Source organism: Leptopilina heterotoma, unplaced genomic scaffold (assembly GCF_015476425.1).
Source record: "Leptopilina heterotoma isolate Lh14 unplaced genomic scaffold, ASM1547642v1 Lhet_13, whole genome shotgun sequence".
Taxonomy (NCBI): Eukaryota; Metazoa; Arthropoda; class Insecta; order Hymenoptera; family Figitidae; genus Leptopilina; species Leptopilina heterotoma.
Genome location: NW_025110848.1, coordinates 1,003,682 through 1,016,196, shown reverse-complemented (window position 1 = coordinate 1,016,196; position 12,515 = coordinate 1,003,682). Strand labels below are relative to the sequence as shown.

General features: G+C 23.6%; 1 protein-coding gene across 1 annotated transcript in view; it reads left to right on the top strand.

Moving 5' to 3' along the window:
* The first annotated feature begins 272 nt into the window (after window positions 1–272).
* LOC122512891 (cubilin-like) overlaps window positions 273–12,515 on the top strand; it is a 150,212-nt gene continuing 137,969 nt past the window's right edge. Inside the window, exons 1-2 of the mRNA XM_043629024.1 lie at window positions 273–404; window positions 10,809–11,134. The gene's annotated coding sequence lies outside the window, so the exon portion shown is untranslated. The remainder of the gene's footprint in view (window positions 405–10,808; window positions 11,135–12,515) is intronic.

Sequence of the window (12,515 nt, the reverse complement as noted above, 5' to 3'; positions counted from 1 at the left end):
ATATCATGTTTCGCGCTAGCGAGCGAAACATAATTTGCTAGTAGTAATATAATCACCAATTTTTTATAGTTTTAATTTTCCAAGAATATTTTTATTATAATAATTAAAATAATAATAATAATAATAATAAGAATAATGTTAATAATAATAAATATTTTGATTTTAGATATACGCAGAGCAGAATTTCGACTTGAGATATAAGCGTGTGAAAGCGTTGGTGATACTCATGCTACTCCAATGGTTACTCACGGTACAATTTACGACTTGGCCATTTGGACCCTCGCCTCGGTCGAGTCCCGCGAGTCGACCGACTAACAGGGGTCTTGCAGAACCGAGAGGCATTAATTTCCAGGACTGTCCGACACTTTATGAACGACAATCTGACTACACTTCGTCCACTAAAGGTAAATTCTTAATTATAAAACTTTATTTCTTTCCTACTATTTATTGCAAGGATCACAGACACAGTCACCTTTTCACTTTTTTTTTTTAGAATTTTCTCGCCTTTTTCGTTAATTTTACTCTACTGAAGTTTACAACCTTTATAATTAACGATTTAGAAGAAAAAAATATATTTCGGAGCAAATTTTTATAAACTTTGATATAAAAGAAATTTTTACGTAAAGTTTCTTGGTTCAGCATTTCTAAAAGAAATATTTTTATACAAAAAAGTTTATTATTTTCCTTGTGAGAAATGGAAATTTTATTTAATCGTTGATTATAAATGCTGAAAAATTTTTTTCAAAAAATTTCTCCCTTTCGTTTAGCTGAATATTTTTTCATTGGGTTATGTCTAAAATTTTAGTAAATTTAGTCAAAAATATAGTTTCTAAAAAAATTTTGATAATTAATATCATGAGAATCTTAATTAAAAAATTTTAAAACATTAATCAATTAAAATTGCAGTTGACTCTGAATTTAGTTCGTTTAAAATTTTTAATCTCAGAAATTTCAATTATTCGAATTTTTAACTAAAATTCAGTTGATTTAAATTTTAAATAATATAAATTTCAAATTCCAATATTAATAAATCTAAGAATTCAAAATATTTAAATTATTGTTATAAAAATTGGAATTTCTGGATAATAGCAAATTTTGTCCATAATTTTCTATTGAAAAATTTATTTTAACTCAAAAAATGGAAAAGCAAATTCTATTTTTTTTTCTCAAAATACATTTCAAAGGAGAAAACATTTTTTTATCTAAATAAAAGATATTTATGAAAAAAAATAAAAGCAGTAACGTAACTTGAAATTGGACAAACTTTTTTAAAAAGTGATTTTCAATTTAAAAGAGAAAATTATTGTTTCTTTTTTTAAGTGAATTAAATTGAGTGTTCTAATGACAGTAATTTTGGTGAAGACCAATCAATTTTATTCCATCGTAAGGAATTTGGAGTTGCTTTGTCACCAGGAAAGCGCCACTTGAATTGAAATTCAATTGAAGCAATGAAGCGAAAATCCCTTTGTTTTGTTAAATCGAAGAGCATTTCATATAATTATATAATTTTAAGTTCCATTCTCTAATTCAATAGAATTTGTACTTTAATTGATATTTAATTGGCCCTCATTTGATTAATTATAAGCCCAACTGTTGGATTTTCTTTAAAAAAAATTTCTCACTCCAAAACTTAAATGCAAATTTCAATGATATAAATTTATAATTTTTATTTATTTAATTCGATTAATCAATATTGATTATCAGTAAATTAATTACTTATTTATTTATTGGTAAAATTAAAAATTGGAAATTTAAAATAAAGAAATGAATTAATTATTTATTATAATTGGCAAAATTAAAAATTTTCCATTAATTACTATCTATATTTATGAATTAAAAATACTTTTTGACGTTATTAATTTTTAATTTCATTATTTGAAATCAATTTTTGTAATGGAATTTAACAGAGATTGATTCCTTCATTTTATTACTACATTAATTTGCAATTTGTCTCGTTTGTATGTAATTAAAATTAGATATCTGCATATCTGAAAATGAAATACGATTATTTTTTAATTTTACTGCTGTGGACCTCTCTTTCTCATTTTCTCTCTCTCTCTCACTTTGTAATCATCGAATCACATTGCGATTTACAATGGAGATAATTAACGAGTTGCAAACTAATTGGTGTCACAACCGATCCAGAAATGTTCCAACAATTCGAATCACTTTTATTTCCATCGAGTCTGTACGATCTCCGATAATTAATTAGCGCGACTTTATTGATTCTTTACAATTTACTCGGTATTTTCTGTTTTATTTTACAATTTCATCGTATTTTTCATTTTTTCTGTTCTTTTCCCCTTTGTAACTCATTAGAGAATTCTTTTTGATTTCTTTTGATTTCGCTTTGAAGTTTTTATTTCTTTTTTTTTTGAATTTTGTATGTATTTATTTTTTGTCTCTTTCTCTGTCGTGTGCTTTAATTACTGGTCCTTCATTATAATCCAAAACATTATTATTTCTGCCTGTAATTCCCGGAGGTACAATGGCAGATTTCTGTTTAATTACTGTCTAATTGAACCGTAAATCGTAAAACTGAACATAACATTCAGTGTTTACGTCCGTTAGAAATTTGTTCCAAAAAAGAAAAATACTGTAATCGATATTATACTTGTTTTTGTGAATGTAAAACGAGATTATAAATTAAATTCAGTGTTGAATGAAATTTAAATTCTATAATAAATGGAAGGCGAATTTTTCGGAAACTTCCATTATTCTTTTATTGTGACATTTTTATTGGAATTTTTTATACTGTCTCGGTATTTTAGGGAAATTGGACTCATTTCGTTTTCGAAACGATCCTCTCAAGTATTTGATTAAGTTCAGTAAAAAAAAAGTTCAATGACCATAAGTTTATGGCATTCGTCATAAAAGTTGCGAATCGTTATTTTTCGAAAGTGGGAAGTGTGTCGATAAATTTAATAAAGTGTTTAATGTCGAGTTTATTTTTCTTTCTTTTGCAGTTTAAAAATATCCAATTTGAGGAACAAAAAGGGGGAAAAAAATTATGGCATTCAGTGATCTTCGTCGTGGAAACGATTTTCATATCTCGATAGAGAGAAAAAAGCAAATAACGAGAACCGGATGAATTATGAGGCAGCTTCTTGAAGAAGGTTTGCGGGGAGAATTTTGTCCTTCTGCAGGATCAGATTTTTCACCTACGTGACCTGCCATCTTTATGTCGTGTGCTTAATCTTGACTTTTTCCTGGTCTCGTTTCTTCTTTTTTTTGCCCCCTCATCTTTCTCTTTTACTCTCGATAGTATCTATTTCTTTTTTTTAGGGGGATTTTTTTTGTCCTCATCCATGATTCCTGTGCCAAGACATCCGGGAACGAATTGTACACCATTTTCTCTTTTTTTCTGTTCTTCCATTTTCTTCAGGTTTGGCTAAAATAAAAAATTAGATAACCTCGGAAAATCTCTTAAAACTGAACTCCTCGTGATTTCTTTTTTTTTTCGTCGAAATACTCGGGGGAAATTTTATGTAATTCTTTTTAAAATGGTTTTTAGGGTTTTTTTTGTCTTAAAGTATTAATTAAGCCCTTGAGGTCTTTAATTTTGCTGGGTAGTGATTTTTTTTTCTTTTTGGTGGGAGAAATTATTTTGTATCGTCCTTGGATGAAATGGAAGGAAAATTGTGCTTAGGATTTATTTCGTTCGATTAGTTTGTGTGGTTTCAATTCATTATTGTTGGGGAAAATGGATGATTATGGAGAATAGTTTAGCTATTATTAACAAGCATTCTATTCTGATAGTTTTGTCTTTCATGAATGCAAAATGGTTTTGTATTAAATATATATATATATATATCGGACAAAATTATTGTTGAAATCCAAGCGGATATGCATATACGAGCATGACAATGCATTTTACCAATTTCGCTACTAATAAAAATTTGAAAACAGAATTATTATCAAAAATTGACTTTTTGTACTTGAATAATTGAGTTCTTGAAGAAATTTCACAAAATTATTAATAATAATTGATTTAGAAAAGAAGTTGAGTTTAAAAGTATTTAAATATTTATTTAATAAAATTATTGAATTTTGAATATTTAAAGAATATTTGAATGAAATTGAAAAATTATTTTCAATTTCCCTAAAAAATTTTTTCTCCGTTTTTTCTAATATTAAACTTAACAATGAATGTTTATTTTCATGTTATACATTACAGTTTATTCCTTCAAAACCATTTATAGCTTTTTAGGTTTTTTTAAAATCTTTTTCCACACTCATAATCTCTATTGAAGTTAAATGAATGATTTAAAAATATTTATTTATGCTTCAGGTAAACGAATCCTACAAAAAATACTTTGATTCCTTTTAAATTAAAATTATCTTATTTGAAAAATATTTACAAAAAAAAAAAAATCGAATAATCTAAATGAATAAATTCTGATTGTTTTTATTTTCGTTTATTGTTAATAAAGTGTTAATTAATAAAGCCATTTTACTAGAGCGGAAATAATTCGAATGGAAATGAATCGGAAAAAGGAGAAAAATAAAAAAATAACAAAAATTGGCAATTTATTTACTGTTGAAATAAAAATTTAAAAATTTATTTAATTTACTTTACGACCGTTTGCTATTTGATAATGAATAATTTCTGTCTGCGAGAGAGCGAATATAATTCATTGTCAAATATTATGTCAAAATTTCATGTAATGATTACATAATGACGAATCGTATTTACAATTTCTAAAACAAATATTTGCAAATTTACGTCATTATCGTTGACTATATTGATAGACATTTAATATTTAAAAATCGGACAAAAATTAAAGAATAAAAAAAATAGAAATATGCAAATTTTTAAAATACATTTTCCAAAAAAGAATTTTTTTTTAAAAGAATCGTTTTTGTTGAGAATTTTAAAAAAATACAAAAAATTACATATATAAATTTATAAACGATTGATAAAAGGGAAAATATAGTTGTAATATGAGTAAAGTTCGTTTCACAATTTTCAAGTCCGGCTTTTGCACTTAAACTTTAACCATTTTAACAGTAACTTACTTAACTGAGTTGAAGAAAAATCGTAAAGGAAGTTTCCGAAGGATGTGAGTTGAAATTTACTCATTCCCATAGAGACATACTACCCCACAGCTGCTCGTAAATTGATCACTCGATAATTACCGAACGATTAAAGTGTTTTTCACTCTCTTCTAAACGAGTTATCGTCGTATTGCCCTAACAGTAGTTTTCTCCGTGACAAGTTTCTCCTTCTTTCTTTCTTTTCTCTTTTTCTCCTTCTTCTTCTTCTTTTTTTTCGACGACTCCCTTATAAACTTCATTGCAAATAAGAGGGAAAATCAATATAAAGTAAATTGGAAAAAAATATTACTTTCACCTCGAAAATCTCTCAATTTCAAAATGCAATGAGCTTACAAGGAGATTTATTGGATATTTAACTACATTTTATTTGTTTTGAAAAGAATTTTATTCAGAATTATTTATATTGGTAATTTTAATTATTTTCTTTTTAATCATTTATTTATAGATCATTCTTATTTTAGTTTTTGATTTATTTTTATTTCACTTTTTTTTATTATTATTTATAATGCAATTTGCGAAAATTTTTAATTTTCAAATATCAACTTCAAGTTTTCAATAATTTAAGATTCGAAATTAAAAAAATATTAACTCATTAGCTAATAAATTGCTATTTATTATTTTTAAGAAATTTAATAAAATTCTTGAAATTAATTCAATTATTTGCAAAAATTTTAGAAAAATTCTCCACAAGAATTTAATTATTTCTAAAAATTTTAATAAAATTCTTTACTATTTAGTTATTTTTAAATTGTAATAAAATTCTTCGTTGTTATTGTAATTCAATTATTTTTTGAAACAATTACATTTTTTTTTATAAAATTTAATTATTTTCATTAGAATTTTAATAATATTCTCGCAAAGAATTAATTATTCTTAAAAATTTTAACAATTTTGAATTCTTTATAAAAATTTAATGATTTTCATAAATGGTAGAATTCTTCTCAGAAATTCAATTATTTTCATAAATTTTTTTGAAAAAATTCAATTATTTTTACAAATAATAAAAATCTTTAACGACTTTCAATTATTTTGAAAAATTTTCATTAATTTTTTCGATTAAATTCAATTATTTTTATAAATAATTACAAAGATTTTGTTAAAATTCTTTATAATAATTCAATTATTTTCATAATAAATAAAAATCTTCACAAACTTTCAATTATTTTAAAAAACTTTCATTATTTTTTTCGAAAAATTTCAATTATTTTTATAAATAATAAAAATTTTTCGCAGAAAGTTAATTATTTTCAATACAATTTTAATAGATTTTATTTCTATTTATTTTTGTCCTATTTTAATTCATTATTATTTTGCTATTTTATTTATATTTGTATTGATTTGATAGCAAGTAATTTAATTTAAGAAATAAACTTTTAAAAAATTTAGAAATTTTATTCATTTAAATTTTTTTGATTTACATTGTTAAAATTGGTAAAAAGAAAAAATTCGGTAAATTTCATAAAATGTTTTTATTTGTCGATGTCATGGTAATTAGTTGCAGTGTAAATTTAAAAGAAAAAAAAACACATGACCAAAATTAGTGGTGTAGGCAACTTTGTGAGAAGGGTCCAGCGAAAAGTGGAAAGTATGGGGAAAAAAAAGAAAAAAAAAGGGGTTGAACCGTCCAATTAGTTCGGCGCGCTTAGCTATGTAACTACTTAATTATTTTGAATTATAAAGCAATGTAGTAGAAAGGGAAAAAAGAGAGACTGGAGATCCCTGGGTACCAACTCTAGTCTGATTGGTAACATCCTGATTAACAGACCGTTCGACCCAAACGAATAGGTTCGACATTATTTATTGAAACAAAACATTTATGTCCCTTAAATATAAATATAATTAGCGCGAAAAAAAAAATTTAATTTTCTAATGAGCAAACGAAAATAAATTCTAATAATTACTTTCACATTTTCTCCTTAATTTTCATAGATTTATTTATTTAATTATTTACGGCCATTGAAGAAGATTCATTTTTTTTATTTTTCTCAATTTTCTCTTCATCTTTCAAATTTTGTGAAAAATTATTCATTCGAATTTTATTTACCGCAGAAATTTTCATTTATCTGCATTTTTTTTTATTCCTCTATCTAATTTAGAAAAAATTTCAATTACTGAAAATTTTGCCAAAGGGAAAATTTGAGAAAATTAAATTTCGAATAAATGGAAATTTTGACGAAGAGAAATTCAGGGGAATAAAATTTTGAGAGAATAAAAATTTAGTTACACAAAATTCCGAGGGTATAGAAATTTTTGGTAAAAAAAATTTTGTGCCTACTTTTTGGAAAATTAAATTCGAATGTTAAAGTATAAAATCGATATAGAATTACAAAGTGAGTAAAAAAAAATTATAATTTGTGAATTAAAAACGGGAGAAAAATTTGTAAAATTTCTCGAGTTTTATGCGATAGACATCGATGTTAATTAAATAACTTTATAACGATACTCTGATAAATTCACTCACTTCATTAACGAACTTAATAATCTGTTTATATTAAACCGCAGCATAGGGCTTTTGAATACTTAATATTAAATTATAATTCAATTATAAAGTTCTTACCACGTTGAGAGTTTTGAAATTATTATCCGATGATCAAAGTTCATAAATTAGTATTTAAATAGGAATTTCAGTTTTTGAGTTCTTTTGATCTTTCGTCTCCCCGTAACCACTCATTAAGCATCAGGTAAATTATCAAGTTAGAAGAGACGTTAAAATTTTGTTTATATTCTATTTGTAGAGAAAACATTGTTCGTACCTTGCCAATTAGAATTTAAGAAAAATTTATTTGAAAAATAGATTTAATTGAGTTGTTTGATTTTTATAGGTGGCATGGTTGGTTGGTTGGTTTGGTTGGTTTGAATCTAATTTATTGACCAAGACAATAAGCGAGTCAAATGGCAGGGCATACGACTTTAATTCCGTTTTGCGGCAGACGTTGTTCACAGCCGCCTCTGTTCAGAGTCTAATTGGTCCGCAACTTTGAAAGCGCGGTCCGTTTTCATTGAAAGTTACTTCTGGTCTTTCGCTTTCTGCCCCTCGTCTTTCCTTATCCTCCCTCTTGCACACATTCAATCTTGGCTCAAATATCAGGCAAAATAAAGTTTTAAATTTTCATCTTTTTACTTTTGGTTTGACAACAATTTTATAGAAGAAAATTAACAATTAATGAACACTCAATTTAATTTAATTAAAAAGGAAAACATTAATTTTCACTTTTAAATCAGAAATTACTTTAGAAAAAAAAAATTGTCTTTAAGTCTACTTGACTGTTTGAATTTGTGATTACAACATTTTTTTTTCTTACGTATACAGATAAAATATTTTTTTATTCTTTATTTATTTATTCAATCTTTAAAGGGCTAGAGGTCATTTAGTAAATGTATTGAACAGCAAAATTATTATCAAAGTATAAAAAATAACAGTAAAATATTACGCACTGATTGACATTTTAATTTTCAAAATTATTAATTGATCGCAATAAAGTTACTAATTTCAAAAAAGGAATTAAACGAAAATTTTAATAAATTATTCAAAAGAACTAATAACAAATTAAAATAAAATATGATTTGCTTTTATACAGAAATTCTATTTTTGATAAATAATTTCATGTAAAATAAGTAATTTGTATTTAATCAAAAAACGCCTTTTTCGATTTATATTAAAAAATGCAAGTTTTCGACTTTTTTACCAAACTGGTACAAAATGCAACTTATTTAGATTTTTATAGCAATTTCAGAATTTTTTTCATTAAAATTATTAAAAATCAAATTTTGAAGAATTTTAATTGAAAATTTTGATAATAATTGAATTCTAAAAAAATTAATTTAAAATCTTCAAATGAAAATTTAAACATGAAAATTGAATTTAAATAAAATGAGAAAACGAATATTTATAAAAATTTGGTTCAAATAATTATATTCAAATATTTTTTAAAACAGCGATTTTTAGAACACTCACTATAATTTTTTTCTTTAAAATTATTAGAAATCAAGTTTTAAAGAATTTTAATTGGAAATTTTGAAAATAATTGAATTCTCACAAAATTTAATTTAAAATCTTCAAATGAAAATTTGAACATGAAAATTGAATTAAAATAAAATGAGAAGACGAAAATTCATAAAAATTTGGTTCAAATAATTATAATTGAAAATTTTTTTAAACAGTAATTTTTAGAACTCTTTTACTACAATTTTTTTCTTGAAAATTATTAGAAATCAAGTTTTGAAGAATTTTAATTGCAAATTATGAATGTAATTGAATTCTCAAAAATTTTAATTGAAAATCTTCAAATGAAAATTTTAAAATGAAAATAAATGAAAATTATATTCAAAAATTTATATTAAAATAGTTTATTAAAAAAGTAATTCTTTCAATTTTTTCTGTTATAATTTTTTAAAATTTGAATGTTTTTAATATTCTAAATGACATATTTCAAAAAAATTAAATATCTACACAAAATTATTACTTCAAAATAATTTTAAAAATCTAATTTCTTAGAATTATGATTAAAGTTTTAAAGAGAATGTGGTTTTCAAAATTTTTAATTTAACTTCTTCGAAATATTGATTAGTTCTTTAAATTTTCCAAAAATTTATTTAAGAAGTTCAATTATTTTTGAAAAATTATTTTAAAATATTTTCAAAATAATAATTCTTAGAATTTTCTTATCATTTTATTATTAATTTATTTCTTGTCATAATTTTGAAAAATTTAATTAATAAAAAAAAATAAATTACAATTTTTTAGACTTATTATTAAAACGTTTTTATTTTGTATTTGTATTTTCATATTTGTAATTGAAATTCATAAGAAACTTGATTATTTTTCAATAATTTCCAAAAACCCTTATGAGAAATTCAATTATTTGCAATAATTATATTATAACATAGGTATTTATAAATAGAACTAATTTTTAGAATTTTTTATGAAATTTTTTTTATTTTAATTATTTTTAATATTTGTGGTTACATATTTTTAGTAATTCACCTGAATAACTAAAAAAACTAAAAGTGACAGTTACAATTTTAATAAAAAATTGTTTTTTTTTTATTTAATTAATTGGATTTTTGAAGAATTTTCAGAAAATTATTTAAAATAATTTATGTCAAGAAGAACTTTAGTTACAAATTCTAGAAAATAATTAAAATCTGGAAGTGTGATAGTTGAAATTTTCAGAAATAATTAAATTTCATATGGTTTGAAATTTATATTTTATAAATTTTAATTCCTGTGAAAAAATAAATAACAATTTAAATGTTTATTTAACAGAATTATTAAAGTTTTGAAAATTGAAAAATAAATTTAAATTTAGATAAACTGTATTTGAGCCAATAGTTAAAAATAATAAAATTAATTGTTATTCGAAAGAAAAGAAAGTGACGAATTAAATTCAATAAGATTTTAATCGATGAGAGTTTTCAAAATAAAAAATTCATTAAAATTTTAGTGAATTAAAAATGTTAAGAAACTACAGTTTTGATTAAATATATTTGAAAAAATAACAAAATAGTTGATATAGATGAAAATTAACATGGCAAAAGAAAAAAGAAGACGAAAAAATGTAAAAAGGTTTGCAAACCCTGACAAATTTGTATGAAAAATAAAAAAAAAATGTTGCATTTAAAATTTTGTAATTGCAATTTGTAAATTAGAAATTTCCTTGAGAGTTGTCACACTAATGAAAATAGTTGTCGAAATGTTGAGTAATATAAATCAAGTCAAATTACATAGTCTAATCATTTTGAAATTTCAGGTTCGCTGGACTCGTATTTCAAATGAGATATCACCCGAAAGTTTCACTCTGAGATTTCATCCAGAATCTCTCTCTTCACGCATTTCTGAGTTTCAAGTTGTCGTCTTTCACTTTTGGTGCGACAATGATTCAACGATGGAACTTTTGGCCTTCGCTTGCACCAAGAAATTCTCACTGTAACTTTTCAAAAAGCACTCTTCCAAGACTTTTGACAATCATCCTCTAACCGATGAGATAGCAGACCGACACGATAGATAAACACAAAAGGAGACTTGAAAGAGAGAGAGAGAGAGAGAGAGAGAGAAGCGACAAAAGGAGAATTTAATGTGAGTAAGAAACCCGTGAAAAACAACACTTTTTACCCTCTACCCCCTCCTTCCTTTACTCTCTTCTCTCTTACCATTTTTCTTTCCTAAAAGCAATAACCCCAGCTGACGATAACTTCTGGCGAAAGTAATATTAAAAAATTAAGTATAAAGATTTAAGAAAAGAGAGGAATAACATTTTTTTTAATAATTCATTAAAAAAAGGAGAAAAATAAATTGCGAAGAAGGAAAATATTTTTGCTACCATTTTGATATCAGAAATTTTTCTGAATCCACTTTTAGTTTGAACAAACGTTATACACATTGGATCTATATTGTATTATTTTTATTTCGGCTTCTTGATTTCCGTTTTCCTTTTCTCGTATTGCTCCTCGAGAGTCTCATCGTTTCACTGTTTGTCGAAAAACTTAATCGAAATTTATCGCTTTTGTATATGTGTTCAATATATTTTTCGAATTGCTCTGATTAATATTTTTACGATCCAGAAACGCGGTTCTAAATTTATTATTATTTAAATTATAAAAATTTTTTTTTTAAATATCAACTTCATTTTTTTAATAATTTCAGATTCAAAGTTTGAAAAAATTCACAAACTTATTAACTTGATAATTCTAATTTATTATTTTCGAAAACTTTAGTGAAATTCTTCGTGAGAATTCAAACACTTTTATAAATAACAAAATACTTTACAGAACGTCAATTATTTTTAAAGATTTTAATATATTCCTCGTAGAAATTCAATTATTTTCAGAAGCAATTTGAAAATAATTCTTCGAAAGAATTTAATAGTATTTAAAATTTTTTAACAAAATTGATCAAAATAATGATTTAATATTATTTTCAATACAATTTTAATTAAATTCCTCGAATGAATTTAAATTTTAATAAAAATCTTCCAAACAATTCAAATGGTTTCAAAAATAATAATAAAAATTTCTTCAAAGAATTTAATTATTTTTGTAAAAAATAAAATTCTTCTCAGCAATTAAATTTCTGTCAAAAATTTTAATAAAAATCTTCGAAATAATTCAATTATTTTCATAAAGAATAAAGTGATTTGCAGGAATTCAATTATTTTTGTAAATAATAAAATTCCTTAAAAGAATTCAATTTTTCAATAACTTCAAATTCAAAATTAAAAAGATTCACTTATTAACTAATTATCTAATTATTATTTGCAAAACTTTTTAATAAAATTCTTTGGAAAAATTAAATTACCTATTTAAAACTGTTTTAATAATATTATTTGAAGGAATTCAATTGTTTCCAACAATTTTGACAAAATTCTTTATAAGAATTGAATTTGTATTTTTAACACAGAAATTTTAATTAAATTCCTCGAAAAAATTTTAATAAAATTATTCCGAACAATTAAAGGATT